Here is a 16,408-nt window from a genome sequence, read left to right as displayed (position 1 = left end):
AGGTAGGGTATGTAAACAAATTGCCGAAAGTATAAAAAGCTGTAGAGATAGCACATCGCTATTATGAGCAGCTTAGACGTTTTTCGCCCATTCAAGATGCTTCTTGTGCAAAGAATTTCGTAGCGCGAGGTTGTTGTTTGCGACTGTAGGAAGGAAAATAATCACAGGGGTAAACGAGACGAGGAAATTGAGAAATTAAAGCAAATGATCGAAAACTTAACGGGGATAGTCGAATCGCAGCGGTCCGAGATACAGAACTTAAAGAAATCACAGAGGCAGGCAACACCTCCTCCGCAACAACCCATTAGACAAACGACCTCCCCAGCGGTACGTCAACAGCCGCAGGGACAGGATAAGATGGTCACAGAGCCGTCCCTCCCACCACCGGTGAAACGCAAAATTCAAGACACCGACCCTATTCAGGCTATGGAGAAAAGGATGGAAAATTTGGAAAGGTTAGATGCTAAGATGAGTGAATTTATGAATCATATCAACATCCAAATTGAAGCTGTCCTCGGGGCAGTTCGGGAACAGGCCGAGGAATGCCAAAGGTTAAGGAATGAGATGGCCGCCATAAACGGGTGGCAACAAAATATAGAACAGGTCGTCTCGCAACTGCAATATGGCCAGGCGCGCAAATGAAAATCAAATCTGGCAGTGGAACTGTCGCGGCTTCCGGCGCAAGCGGCCGATTCTGCAACAGTACCTTCTGCTATTAGATGAGACTCCATTGGCAATTGCTCTCCGAGAAACCGGGGGGCCCGCAAAATTGTCGGGATATCAGGCATTTCATAGTGGCAGGGGAGAGAAATCCTCGGTCACAACACTCGTGAAAAGAAACATTGCAGCCATTGAACACGATCTAGAGTCGAGAGAGATCGAGAACGTGTTTGTAGAAGTTTTAACCGGAAAACAGAAAGACCCTAGTCTATTCATTCTAAATTTATACAGCTCACCCAGGCAAAGGAAGGTGAGGTTCAGAGCTCTGCTTCGCAAGGCCCTCAAAATTTCAAACAACCAGCCACTGTTGATAGTGGGGGACTTTAATGCACATCACCAGGAATGGGGATACCCGCACCAGTGCCCAAAAGGTAGACAGCTGTTGGAGGATACGCATGATCTATGGCTCACTCTGCACACGGACCCCGAGAGCCCAACGAGGGTGGGCAATAGCGTCAGTAAGGATACATCCTCAGACTTGGCATTCTCGAAAAACGTAAAAGGTCTAGAATGGTATAATTCGGATCAAAATTTTGGCAGCGACCACTGCATAATTGTCTCCACACTGAGGAAAGGCGTTAAAACACGCCGGGCTCGCGCGCCGGCCGTCGTTGAGTGGGATGAATTTAGAGATATCAGGATGGCCCAGGAACTAGAGCCCATCAGAAGCATCGAGGAATGGGCGACGGCGCTCAAATCGGACGTTAGAGAGGCAACAAAATTGCTCGAAGGTGATAACGCCCCGGAGATTGCGGACAGCCGTCTTCTGCATATGTGGGAAGCTAAGCAGAGCAATGAGCGTCTTCTCAAAAAAACAGAAATGGAACCGCAACCTAAGAAGAAGGATTGCGCGACATAATAAGGAAATCGAAGACTATACTTTCAAATTATGCGAACAAAATTGGGACAACAAGTGTGACGAAATGGAGGGGAGCATGAACCTCTCCAAGTCGTGGAGCTTCCTCCGGCACTTGTTGGACCCAGACAACTCGAAGACGCAATCTGGTATAAGATTGGCAAAAGTGAGGCACGCTTTCGAAGGGAATGGTGATGATTTCATGAACAAATTAATTGAGACGTATGTGGGGGAAACTTCACGAACCCCACTTCCTGACTATGGTGGAGCGCCTAACGAGGCGCTGGACGCCCCCATCACAGAAGCGGAAGTGAGGGCGGAGATTGTAAGACTTAAAACGAAGTCGGCTCCAGGCCCTGACGGAGTAACGAACAAAATGCTCAGGAACCTAGATGATGACTCCATTAGGTATCTAACGGAGTATATGCAGGAATGTTGGGAAAAAGGCGAGCTCCCACAACAGTGGAAGACGGCAAGCATTATTTTAATACCGAAACCAGGGAAGCCTCCTCAACTGGCAAATTTACAACCAATTTCCTTAACTTCATGCGTGGGGAAATTGATGTAGCACGTCGTCCAGACCAGACTGATGAGTTTCATGGAGCAGGGTGATCTGTGGCCACATGAGATGGTCGGGTTCCGTCCTCACTTGTGCACGCAGGACGTCATGCTCGAAATCAAACATGACATAATAGACTCAAAGTCTAAAGATGCGAAAGCAATTTTGGGGCTCGACCTCACGAAGGCTCTCGACAACGTAAAACATGAGGCGGTCCTGGAAGGGCTGAACAAGATTAATGTAGGTACCAGGACATATCGGTACATCAGGGACTTTCTGACTGATAGAACGGCCTGCATGAAGTTCCAGACGCTGGAATCCCCCTCAATAGAGCTAGGGAGTAAGGGTACGCCCCAGGGATCAGTGCTGTCCCCCCTACTCTTCAACGTGGTTATGAGGGAACTCCCCGAGCAATTGGCAAAGCTCGAAGGATTAAAATTTAGTATATATGCGGATGATATCACCCTTTGGGTCAACCGGGGAAGTGATTCGTGCGTAGAAAACCTGCTCCAAGCCGCCACCGACATTATAGTCGATTACGCGGCAGAGAGAGGCCTAGCGTGCTCGCCGCAGAAATCAGAATTGTTTATATACAATCCGAAGCACTTAAGGTGCAAAGCACCGTCGGAGATCAAAATTAAAGTGGCGGGTAACGAGATACCAATAGTCGAGCAAATCAGAATCTTGGACTTGATTCTCCAGTCACACGGACATAATGGCGAGACCATCAAGAGGCTGGAGAATCACGCGATGCAGACCCTGAGCCTAATTAGGCGGGTGGCCAACAGAGGCCGAAGGTTAAAGGAAAAAATTTGATGAAACTGATACAGGCCTACATCTTCAGCCGAGTGAGCTACGCAACGCCGTATCTAGATTTGAAAGCGGTGGAAAAAGAAAAAATTGAGTCTCTAATGAGAAAATGCGTAAAAAGAGCGCTGTGACTGCCCATATGCACATCCACAGAGAGAGTGATGGATCTAGGGATACACAACACATGGGCAGAACTGGCGGAAGCGGTGCGAACCTCGCAAATTGAGAGACTTAGCACCACGAAGACAGGAAGAGTCATTTTGACGAAAGTTGGAATAAATCCGGATAGGGGTCCCACGGTCAAGGTGGAGGTAGCTAGAAAAGTCAGACAAAATTTGGTGATTTCCCCGCTGCCAAAAAACATGCACCCGGAAAATAACAAAGACAGGAGGAAAAAACGAGCCGAAGCAGTAGAAATTAGATTCGGCGAAATTTCGGAACATGAAGTTGCCTATGTAGACGCAGCGGGAGGTGGTGGCAGTTTCACGGTAGCAACGGTCGTCAGCGGCCGGAGCAATCCCGTGACAGCTGCCACTTTGCGCGGGTGGAGCATAGAAATAGCCGAGGAAACTGCGATTGTGTTAGCTTGCGTCGGAACGGAAGCGAAGTGTGTCATCATTGACAGCAAAACTGCCATACAAAATTTTAGCAAGGGCAGGATCTCGCCCTTAGCAGCCAGAATCCTAGGCCAGAAAAAGTTCTATAGGAAAATTCAAATAATTTGGACTCCTGCGCATGAAGGCGTCCCCGGCAACGAGGCGGCCCACAAGCTGGCTCGAGATCTCTACCGCCGAGCCGCTACAGGGCCACTTGATGACCGAGGAAGCGGAGAGCGCTTGCTAAAATTTGGGGAGATCACGCAGCACTACAGATTGGATCGTAGACTGGTACCCCCACCAGACCCGAAATTAAACAGCAGACAAGCAGTGGCGTGGAGGCGACTGCAAACTTATACATATCCGCACCCGGTTATGGCGAACCACATGTTCCCTGAGGCTAGGAGTGACGAGTGCAATCTTTGTGGGGCGAGAGGGACCCTCGACCACATAATATGGGAATGCCCGTATTCTCCCAGGAGGACGAACAATATAGGCTGTAGAGACACCTGGGAGACCCTGCTGCGCAGCTCGGACACTGAGCTCCAGCTCCTACTCGTCCGACTGGCTGAAGAGGCTGCTGGGACCAAAGACCTCCCGGCCTGCCTCTGAGGCGGCGGCACCCGCCCCTTGACCTGCGTGTCGGGGGGTGGTAGATCACCTTATCTGTTGGACATTAAAGTTTAGTCCATCCATCCATCCACACACTGAAGTGGCCCCCGTTGGCGTCGCTGGAGCAAACAGCACTGCAGTCGCGGTTTTGTACACATTTCGCGCGTTGCCTACTGCGTCTCCATAAAGACCGGCGGCGGAGCACGCATACATTCCGGTAGGGCGTTTGGTTTTCTCGCCGTGATTAAACAAGAATGTGACTAAAGTGGTATTAGTATTTTGTGAAACTAAAATGCTGCATTTCACCAGGGTACACTCCCCGATATTTGGAGACGTCATGCCTGGCACTATAAAAGAAGAAACACGCAATCGCCCCATCTTGTGTGTCTTTATGCCGTCCGAGCACTTTGGTCTTCACCGAGTTCTTTCCACCAGTTATATCTCTTAATCGCTTACCTTTGATAGCTGTGCTGTAACAAAATTTGAAATAAACCTCACTTTGCTTAGCGCCACTCGGATATCACATGACGCAATTGTTTCAGCTAGTGCAGAAAAATTCAGCTTTGTTGTGAATGCTACCCTGCGGCGCGGACTTTGATTTCAAGTGGTGTATTGATGTTTTGAAATTAAGAGGCTGAAGGTCGTTGGGTTGCGCGACAAGAGCACACGACCTGACCAAGAGAACTTGCAGCGCTGCCAACTCGGACTCCTCCTTGGAGATGGAAATGTGAGCTGGGAATAGAACGCACCAGGTCCGTTGGACTCGAGTTAGACACGTACACTACCCCACCGGCTACACAAGCACGTGCGACTGACGGTTTGGTTAAAACAGTGCTTGATGTAAATAACATATAAATCTCCGGTGGTCATAATGTGGTAGGTCACAAATGCTACTGTATCAAAAAGCACTGAACAAGGGTAGAGGGGGAGCCTCATTTTGTCACAAGTCCACTTGTCGAAACGTTGGCTTGACTTGCGAATTGAGGCTCCCCCTTTACCCTTGCTCAGCACCTCTTTCATACCGTGTAGCCATCTTTCTTTCCTTTACCATTACTGTGTGAGATATAACAGCGGCATCAATAAAACATTTCTGTTCAATCGCGTAGCAAAGGGAATGCACGCGGAAGATCCGCAAGGGGTAGTCGCAGACGGGAGCCATTATCGCAGTCGCCACATACCCTCAAGTGTGGAGCACATAAGATTCCATCCAATATTTTTCCTCGCTCGAACCGAACGAAACCATTGGCTGAAAACAAAGAAAAATACCGATGTTGTGCTGAACAGTTTTCGACAGTGCCGCATATCTGTTCGTCTAGATTTATCTTTATACGTGCACATACCTATGTCGATAACATATAGGACAAATAACCAGCGGCTTGCTTTCTGGCCGGCGCCAAACACAACCTTCTCTGTTGCTTCATTCTGTATATCTTCATGTTGGTTTGGTTTGGTTTGTGGGGCTTAACGTCCCAAAGCAACTCAGGCTATGAGAGACGCCGTAGTGGAGGACTCCGGAAATTTCGACCACCTGGGGTTCTTTAACGTGCACTGACATCGCACAGTACACGGGCGGCTTGCTTTTCGCCTCCATCGAAAAGCGGCCGCCGAGGCCGAGATTCGATCCCGCGTCCTTGGGAACAGTAGTCGAGCGCCCTCACCACTGCGCCACCCCGGCGGGGTTTATCTTCATGTTACAAGTTCGTAGAGGTATCTATAGTCGCACGCCATTAAGTGTAAGCTCAGATGCAGTAACGGCCTCATCCGAGCAGGCCAGTGGAAGTAGCTCAATATTGGAATGAGGGTTGCATGGAGCGCTTAAATATGGCTCTTTGTAGATGCAAGGACTCCAGTGCTTATATCGGTCTGCTTCAAAGCAAGCTCAGTGAGCGATCATCGCTGCACTCAACGTTTTGTTTTTGCCGTTGAAATTCTCTCTAGAATATAGGGAAAGAGTACACAGCATCTGACACTCTAGATTCAACTTCCCACGAGGAATTCGCACCTCTTGTCTATGTGCGACATGATTGTAGTCTTTGATACTAAGGCCACCTCCAAAAAAAAGGTGCTCGCATGCCTAAAAAGTCGGATATCCATCTGGGCTTGCCATGCATCGTGCGGCAGTGCAAAAAAATGAAGACTGGTAGTATCGGTTCAGTAAACATTTGTGCAGCAAAACAGAATGAAACGTTTTTCACCCCCTTGAACTCGTCAAGTGGGCAGATTTTCCAACAGAACAGGTTTCACAATCACTGCGAACACCATTCGCATAGAAACCAGCCTTAAAATCTGACGGGGCTGCCATTACTGAAGCAAACTAAACTGCCACGCCAACATAAAGTGCCGAAAAGTGCGATTATAGCACCACTATACGAGGGTAATCCCATAACTAAGGTCTCCAAAGGGCGGCGGCCGGTCGTAAGCTATTTGCGTGGCTGCTCGCCATACTGTTGTGTATATAGTTGCCCGTCTTCCAAAAAAGCCATGACTCAGCCCGAAGGGGACTGTCAGTCTTGGCACAACAGCCATTTGAAATGTGGCTTCCGTTTGTCGCTACCGCCAGTTGCAAAGTTCGCGCAGTTATTCGATTTTTGAATGCAAAATGCGTTCAACCAGTCGAAATTCATCGCCAGTTGACGGAAGTGTACGGAGAGTCGTGCATGGATGTTAAAAACGTCCGCAAGTGGCGTAGAGAGTTCGCAGCTTATCGCACTACAAGACCAAACAAGAATCACGTGTGTGGCGGCATTCCTCTCCTCGCAAGCCGCGAAACTTCAACTGAACACAGTCTGCCGTCAAAGATGGCAACTGTGTTTTCGCATTGAAGAGGGGTATTGATGATAGACTCCATGGCTCCTGATACCACAGTAAACGCAGGCAGATATTGTCCCTTAAGAAACACAGACGGGAGATTCAAAATCGCAGAAAAAGAATGGTGAGCATGGACTTGAGTCTTCTCCACGACAACGCTCGCCCCCACGTTGCCTGCCAAACCGTCACTCTCCTGCAACAATTTGGATGGGACGTCATCAACCATTCACCCTATAGTCCGGACATGGCATCAAGTGACTACCACTTGTTTCAAAAGCTGAAAGAACATCAAGTAGGAAGGCGCTTCACCGGTAATGACGAAGTAAAGGATGCGGTGAAACGCTTCCTCAACGTCATGACGTCGAGATGGTATGACATGGGCATACAAAAACTGCCTTAGTGCCTGCAAAAATGCATAGACCGCAACGGCGATTTTGTGGAAAAGTAAAAGATAGGTCAACCTTTTAGGTAATTTGTAAATTTCTTAATAACAAAAATATCTTTCGATTTATTAAAGAACTGAAGACCTTAATTTTGGGATTACCCTCGTGGTTCGCACGACCACCGAATTGGGGCCACTTTTTAAGAGTAGCTGTGGAACTGGAACTCTCTAAGAACGTTGGTTTATAAGGCGCAGATTTATATCTATGTCCGATGGCCTCTGGCATAACGGGGTAGCGTACGAGCGTAAACGAATGAGTAGTAATGAGCTAATAACAGAAGTTATTATATATTTAATGACAAAAGGAATTGAAAAATATACGTGCGCGCATGCGGATCTGCAATATATGCCACAGGACAGGGCATTTACGCCTCTCTCGCCAAATCCATAAAAGGTGAGCTTAGGTGCCCTGCATATTTTATTGCGACTGCCTTAAGACCTTATTCTGCAGAAAGTATGTTGCTGTTAGCGAACAATCCCGGATATATATGGCTAGTGCAGGGGTAGGAAGGGTACTCATTTATCGGTGGGTTGCGTATTGTCCTGATTTCCATTTGGGACGTGACATTGTGATGAGAATCTAACCGTATAAGGACCCTTGAGCAAGAAGGGAGAAATGCTACTCTTATGTCACGCCTCTGCATCACTTGTGCTTGGTTAAAACCAGCCCTCACAGATGTCAACGTCAGATGCTCTTGCACGTAACTGGTCAGCTTACAGTTGCATGGTAATGAACATGCAACATAACAGAGCCATAAGTTTAGGCGTTAGTGAAGAATCGAGTTGGAAGGTGCATGCATGCGTACGAGCAAGAGGTTTATAGCACGCAGGAACTATAAACGACACTGCGTTATGCCCGTAAAAAGGGAACTTATGTAAAACTGAACTTTTCATCTCGCTCGTTCACACAAAACGCAGAATAAATGGCCGGATATTCGCACACTGCCGAACGCTCTGCTACGCAGAGTTATGTGCACAAAATAACACGATACACTGCGACAGGCACGTCAGTGTTTGGATAGGAGACTGCCTCGAGTTTAATCTTCTTCCCCGCCTGGTTGTTTATACCTAAAACCAAGCTTCGCTCTTTGCGCCCTTTCTAGAGCACTTCACTATTTCTGCCAATCTTCCTGATTGCCTCGTGTGGACGTTTTGATATACTCATTACGTTACATGCATTATTAAAGCGCACCGCTGTAGCAAAATGATATATATGGCCTCCTTGAATTCCCGTACTCCACCAGCCCAACACACGCAAAGGAGAAATGTCCTACTAACCTCGATCTCCTTGTTTTCATCGCGCTGAAGCGTGAGTACCGCGAATTCCTTTCAACTCTTCGATTTTCCGTGGCTGTTTCTTTAAGTGTTCAGTGCACACTTTGTTCCGGGATAAAAAAATCCAGGTTTGGTGTACAGCAGCATCCAAATATTAGCCTCTTAGCTGGAATCCATATTGTTGTTTAAAAATTCATGCCAACACGATCAGCTATTTCAAACGCGCGACCGTGAGAAGCCATAAAGTTACCGAAACATATTATATATCCATCAAAATATCTTTCGAGCACAGGCAAACGAATACACTGCATAAAGAACGTATGCGCCTATGATGATGGTTGTTGTTTACTGCCTTCTGGCATTTTATTAATATGAAGGGCGGGATAACTGGCGACAAAAATTGAGCAATATGAATTAGTGGGCGAACAGAACTGATGTAAAATTTTCTCCTTCTTAGAAAGCCCAGAAAAAGTTCCAAAAGAACAGCATTGATAATCGAGAGCAAGAATTTAGACAAGAGACGGCCTTTACTGTGTCTTGCTTAAATCTTGTCTAGTTGACTGCGAAAGTGACAACTCTCCACTACTCTATATATGAATATTCATAAATCATAATGTGCCACTTGGATTAATTTCCCCAGACTCCGAGGAAACGCAGTTCTTTACCCGAGTCAATACCAGGCATCCGACAAACAGAACTGTAGGTCTTCTACCTTTTATTCTCAGAGCACTTGGGGTGGACTCAGTGAACTAAGCGGAAAAGCTTCAAGCGCCGACCATTGTTTTGAAACGATAACGTTTCGGCCAACTGCATGTCCTTGTTCACAATGAAAAGAAGAATTATTGTAGAAGGAGGAAGATTGTAGAAATAAACATTTATTTGTATGTCTAGGAAATCTTTTACCCGCTCAATTAACGCGTCGGTCTCTTAAGACAAAACTGCAATTAATTTCCTTATTTTTTTTAAATAAAAGGTACTAAAAATGTGGAAAAAGATACTTATTAAAACTTTTTCTTAAAATGTACTTTGAAATAGTAGTAATTGAACTGTTTTTCCACGTTGTCAACAACGCAAGGAAAGTAATAAAGTTATTCCAGAGATCAAGAAACGAATGGTGTCCAAGAACGAAAAAATGCTACGATTATTACAAAAAAAAATGGGTTTTCAGCCATTTTACCCATTGGGTTCATTGAGAGTGCACGGAGCTAGTGCGTTTCACCTCCATTGAAAAAGAGGCAGTACAATTTGTGGTTACTCGCAAGTTATTAGGCAGATCAACCTGACGCCTAAGCCAGTAAGCCAACCATGCCAATACCTAGTTACGACGTGCTAGCAGCATCGCTTAATCACGTTGTTTATCATGGAAGCGTTGTTTGATAGGTTTTCGGGAAGAAGCTGGCGACAGGATGTCGAGAGCAGACGTCAGAGTCTACAAGTCTAGGTTTCCCGCCAAGTGTCACCCACGATACGGGAGTGTAAGTAAATTCTGACAATTCCAGGCTTCGTTATGACGCTACTGCAGAGGAAAATCACAGCAAGAGCGCTAATTGTACCCTACCGCTTAAATAAAATCCGCTGGGCACTATGCGGTGGCCACAGAGAGGGCGTTTTTCAAAAATGGCATGTAGTAGCAGCAAAACAGCGTATCATTATTCGTTACCGAAATATAGTTGAATATTTCATACCACATCTTATTTACTGCCTATATTAGGGCTTTGAAAACGCAGTATTTTTATATTTAAATAATTCTTGTAGTGTTTGAGAAAGAAGAGGCTGGTGCAGATAGTATTGCACATGGGGACAAAATGTGCATGTTTTCGCGGAGTATCATCAATTGGGTAGGAAATGCCGTGACAGCGCCGACATCGGAATGCATCAAATATCATAGTCAACGACAAAGTAAATCCCGCACATATTTCCAGGTACTTTAAGGTTGAAAAGGCTTTGTGATGCGAGGCGCTCATCGAGGTCTCGCATCACAAATTTTCCTTTTGCATAAGACACCTCGTAGATCGCACAGTCATTCAGAAATAAAGAGATCGTTTGGTAAAGCTTCCCCTTCACACTGAGATTTTGTTTTCTATTGCTACTGCATAGTGTTTATTACAATGCAACAATTAAAAAATTGCTGCTTTTTTATATCACTGATGAGTGACGACAACACGCAATGCAAGCTCTCTATGCTGGTGCCGTAACTCTAACTGGATGAAGTTTGCGGTGGTGAGTCGTCATCGAACCATTCGGGCGTCGCATTTTGATCGCATTTAAATTCGCCGATGTGATTAAAACGGGTCTTAAAGTGCGTAGAACGAGACTAAGGAAAGTTGACGATACTGATTGATATGAGACGTTTTATAATTCCTGCCTCTAAATATTCTCCTTAGCAATTGTAGAACCACAGATATCGGCGATTAAAAAGAGCCTCCAAGTCACACCAGCTCTAGTGTTTAATATATCAAGTATGTCTAAATTATTCCCAGATGTCACTATGCCGTCCCTGTTTCACGTCATGACTGTGCTAGATAATAAACACCACTCACAATGTCCTCAAAGCAACTATATACACATTACTGATGACGAAACCTCGACCCGAGTCTTGCCACGCCGACTGGCTGCCGCAGCAGAATACGTTCCACATAGAGCAATGGTTTTACAACCTTCGCCAATGTTTAGAACACAGGTAGTTAGCTTCTATTGGGGCTAAGCCACGTAAGTGAAGTCCATTCGAAAGCTCAAGGCAAGACATCTCTTTATCTTCGGTAGGTTTTGAATGCCGGAGAGGTAACAGTAGCAGTTCTGTGGGGGTTACAAGCAAACCTCATGAACATTTAAACGTCAGTGACGTGAGGTGCACAAACCTCAAATCACTTAGAATCGAATGCTGAAGATATGTTGCAATGTAATTAGACGCCACCTCAAAAATACAAAGTGCTTTTTCTGAACAGTGTCTGAGCCGAAAATTGATTTAACGGGGGCAGCCATCCAACTAACATCTTCAGGCCGGCAATGTCCTACGGCACTTTGTGGTGTCACGTGCCGCGGAAAGATATGCTCTGAAGTGCAGGAACCGCCCTCCCCCCCTCCTGACGTCCCCTAGAAAGGTTGTCCCTGGATGAAGACTCAATTCGCAGCGAGGCTGCTGCTACGAACGTCGACATCATTCTCGTAGCCGACGACAGAGTACACCACCGGATAAGAGCGGTGGGGAAGACTCTAGAGTTCCTGCTTTTATCTTCCCTCATCAAATACCGGCTGTCTCACTATCAACATTTTGATTACCCACCTGTGCCAGGCATACAAACCGACCCTAAATGAATAAATTGCTATTCGAATCTCTGAAACTGTCATCATCAGCGAGAGTCGATAACATCAACGTTAAAGTAGTGCGCAAAACTAAAAATACTGCCGCCATCATTATTTCCCATATCTTCCAGCAATCACTTGAATACAATGTCATACCTCATTACTGGAAAGCGAAAAAAAATATTATTCCAGTGCATAAAAAAGACACACCCTAAAAATTACCGCCTTTTTCTTTAGCCAGTATTCCCGTCAAATTTATGGAGCATGTAATTTACTCACAAATTATGAAATTCCTGCAGTCCATGAACTTATTATGTACTAGTCAGTACAGGTTTTTAGGAAACTTATTCTGTCACCCAGCTAGCATTATTCTCTAACGACATCAGCTCTAGCTTGGACACTAACGCATTAGTGAATATGCTATTTTTAGATTTTGAAAAGGCCTTTGACAGAGTTTCCCACCGACGACTACTACATAAACTCACACGATTAAACTTAAACCCACAAGTGCTTGAATGGCAGCAAAATTTCTTGACTAATCGCCAACAGTTCCTATCAGCCAATAACCGTGCATCTTCCCTGTCCTCAGTCACTTCTGGCGTACCGTAAGGTACTGTTTTTCGACCCTTACTATTTCTAGTTTATATTAATGATCTCCCAAATAACCCGTCTTCTACCATTTGCTTGCTAATGGACGACTGCGTTAACTACAGACAAATAACAAACAGCATGGACTCATATAAACTTCAATGTGGTTTAAAACTTTTTGTATCATGGTGTGCTAATTGGTTAATGCAGCTAAATGTAAACAAACCCACTCTGGTTTCATTCCATCGTCGTACATCATATCAGGCAGACAACTACACCATATGTCGTGACCAAATATTACATGCAACGACATATAAATACCTGGACATTTCATTTAGTCAAGATCATACTTGGACATCGCATATTGCTAACATCACTACGAAGCTAACCGTGTTTTAGGTTATCTTCGGCGAACACTACAACTTGCTCCACCTCAGGTAAAACTGTCAACTTATTTAACCTTAGTCCGCCCCAAACTGGAATATGCATCCTCGTTCTGGGAGCCACACCAAACTAATCTTACAAAAGCGCTCGGATCCGTCCAAAACCGAGCGCTTAGATTTAGTTTTTCTGAGTATTGATATGACACAAGTGTTTCGTCACTAAAAGAAAAAGCTAACCTTGCAAGCCTAGAATACTGCTGTAAAACCACCAGGCTCTGCATTTTACACAAATTCTATCACTCACCCCTGCACATCGCCACTCAGCCCGGATCAACCGTCAAAAAGCCGTCCAACCACCTCGTGCATCCGTGTCAGCTCATCTTAAGTCATTTTGTGTTCTAACAGAAAAAGGCTGGAACTGCTTGCCTGCCGAAGTTGTGACTCATCTCGGCAACGTGCACTTCAAATCATTCAATGAAAATTTAGTACTTGATGTTAGCCCACCCCTCATTTATTGCCTCTCGTGGGCCTTTGAGGTACTAATAAATAAAACTAATTCAAGCTGGTGGCTGAAGACATATCAAGTCCTACCAAGGTGACTTGGCGACCACTACCACAGCCAGACTCAAACTGAGTTTCTAAGTGGACACCGCGCTCCCAGTGCCGTACGCCTACAGCTCAGCGAGTGCCAGACCATCATTAAGCCCTATGCGAAGAGGCAAAGATGACTGTCACGCTGAGGTCGCTATCAATTCCAATTGGGTGATGCTGTCGAGCCTTTAATCGCCAGCAGCACAGAGTGAATTAGAGATGCTGGACGAGCTAAACCAAGTACTACCACAGTAGCAGACACAATCACTCTTTCAGTATTAGCATTCTCACAAGTCAGGTTAGGCATAAAATTCTGCATTTCGGACATCCGAGAATAAGGTTTGCAGAAATAGGCTTCCAATCATTGAGATTTGTGAGCCAAATTTACAAAAAGCGATCCAGAATTCTGGTTACGAGGCTCATCATTCCTCCACGCTTTGAGGAAACAGCTATTTTGTCGCTTACATTCGACGCGAGCTTACGCATGTCCGCCATGCGTTTCTGCCTCGCAATGATAATCGGTACATTTTTCTAAAGGAGAAGAGGCGCAGGCTCGCGCTTACGCTTGTGTTTGCCTATTTATCTCCTGCAGGACGTTTTCACGTCGACCGATTGAAGAACATCTTGGTTACAATTCGACACTAGCCTCTTAGGTCATCACTCGACAATTTAATGCCGATCAGGCGATGTGCGTGGGCACCTGGATGAATTCGACGGGGAGGGCCCGTGTCTTTATCGCTACTGGCAGTTTCCCGCAGTATCTTACCGATGGCTCCCCAGCATACATTATGGACTGTGTTACAGCCGCTGCCTTGTCTTGGTTTGTGTTTCAAGGTGTGGCTTGAGAAGAATCAGTGGTCTGCGGGTATTGTTTGAGAGTGACCATAACCCCATCAGTATTCTTTTCCCAGGCCGTGCTGTACGCGCTCCTGTTAAATGTCGGCATTGATTGGGCTAAGGCCAAAGCTCCTATGAAGACAGCACCCAGAGAGCCCTTTCTCACAAGCATTCAGGAGTACTCCAAAGCAGCTATGCAACACGCGAGCGGTCTCTTCGCTCCTATGCCAGTGATTAGAGATTTCGTTGGGCAGCTATACCCCCTCTGATCACTTCGACCACGAGAGGAACGGCAGAGTCGCTCCTGGACCTAGGATGCAAGGCGTCGTAAGAAGAAATCCCAACGCAGAACTGAAATCCTGAAGACAGTCTGTTGGAAGAAATTTTGTGAATCGATTGTGTTTCGAAATCCTCTTTCACCCGCGTGGAGTATGGTGCGCGGCCTGCGGACAACTCATCAGCAACTTAATCATTAAATTCGTTAAGCCTTGTAAAATAGGCAATTACTCCACTTGAAATGTTATTCATTATCGTGGCCAATAACGGGCCCAGAAAAAAGTGAAAATAAAAAAATATAATCGATTAATATAATGCCTTATATTTCTTTGAATTTGCTAGATGAAAGATACACTCGCTCTAATTGCATTCAACTAAGGCGGCTTCATTTAAAGTTTGCAACAGGAGCTGTTTTCAAAATTGTCGTCGCTGGTTTCGCACTGTTTCCTCGTGAAGACATCAGCTGCTACACCGAACTCTTTTCACTGTCAGCGGTGTTATACCGTACAGACTCCTTGCCCTCCCGCTAGTACATGTACAATGACTGTTTGTACGCTCTCCATGAAATAAAGGAACTTATAGACGGGCTAGATAGATAGCAGCACCGCGCCTTTTTGAAGGTTAAGGCGCCGTAGGTAAGGCCGTTGAAAATGTGAAGAAATTATCCATAGGTGTAGTTAGCAATCATAACAAGTCTGGCTCAACTTTTCGGGCAGAATCTGGTGGAAGTTCCGAAGTCGTCTGTAAACGGTGCGCATTTCCAAGGAGCCATGAGCAACGTGGTGCGGCTGACCAGTTAGAGGCAATAACATTGTCGCTTATACACCGCCCCTGGAGCCTTCTTTGCAATGAAGCAGTTGATCATCAGTAACCAGTTATAGAAAAATATAATTGAATTACCCGAAATGTTAGTGTTAGAAACAGTAATGAAATGCTTACCAAATTCCACAAAAATCTAATTAAATATAAGTTGTCAATTACGTACAACTCTGCCAAGGGCGTAGCAACAAAGAGGTTGCCGAAGAATTCTGTGCAAAAGTAGCAAACTAATTCTCTTCCCTAAGAGGAAAGGGATGGGAAAGTCGAGTAAAGTACCCTCAGAACACATATTCGTCACTTCTCTCGGATTCTCTTTGCCCTTCTTGGCAGCTTTCCGTCTGGTAGGCCCAATGCATCATACTCAAACATCATTTCCATACCAGGGTTCAAGACGAAAGCCGATGGATCATTGGGTGAATAATAAGAGTGCTCTGGATTGTATGAATCAGAAGAACGAACAGCAGCTGCGCGTCTACACAGACGGCTTATTGAACACCAATAGTTTTTCTGTCTTTGTGGTTAACCCGTCAGGAAACCTGTACGAAGAGTTAAAACTTTACTGAAGATTTATTGATTGATGCAGAGCCTACCACTCTTCCTGCCAGTATTGACTACATTCATCATGAGAGCCCTCAGCAATGGCATTAATTTACAGACTTAAAAACACCACTCAAGAGCTCACCAAATGCCCTTCCTTTGCTCTCTGACTAGTAACTGGTGGTGGAAATCTGCCATCTGCAACACGCTGCTACCAATAAAGGGACGGCATTATTTATCACTGGTTACCTGGCACTCTGCGGTGACGGTTGCAATTATCTCTGCGCGAACAGCCCACCAGCCGGGCGTTCGTGCATCCATCACCTACTCAAGAGGAGATGCAGCGAGAAGACTTCGAATACTGTCGCTCGAGATTACGATTGTCGTGTTGAATTA

The sequence above is a fragment of the Amblyomma maculatum genome, chromosome 1 (genome assembly GCF_055883805.1).
Source record: "Amblyomma maculatum isolate TAMU_Amacu chromosome 1, ASM5588380v1, whole genome shotgun sequence".
In the NCBI taxonomy this organism is placed as follows: Eukaryota; Metazoa; Arthropoda; class Arachnida; order Ixodida; family Ixodidae; genus Amblyomma; species Amblyomma maculatum.
This window is presented reverse-complemented; position numbering follows the sequence as displayed.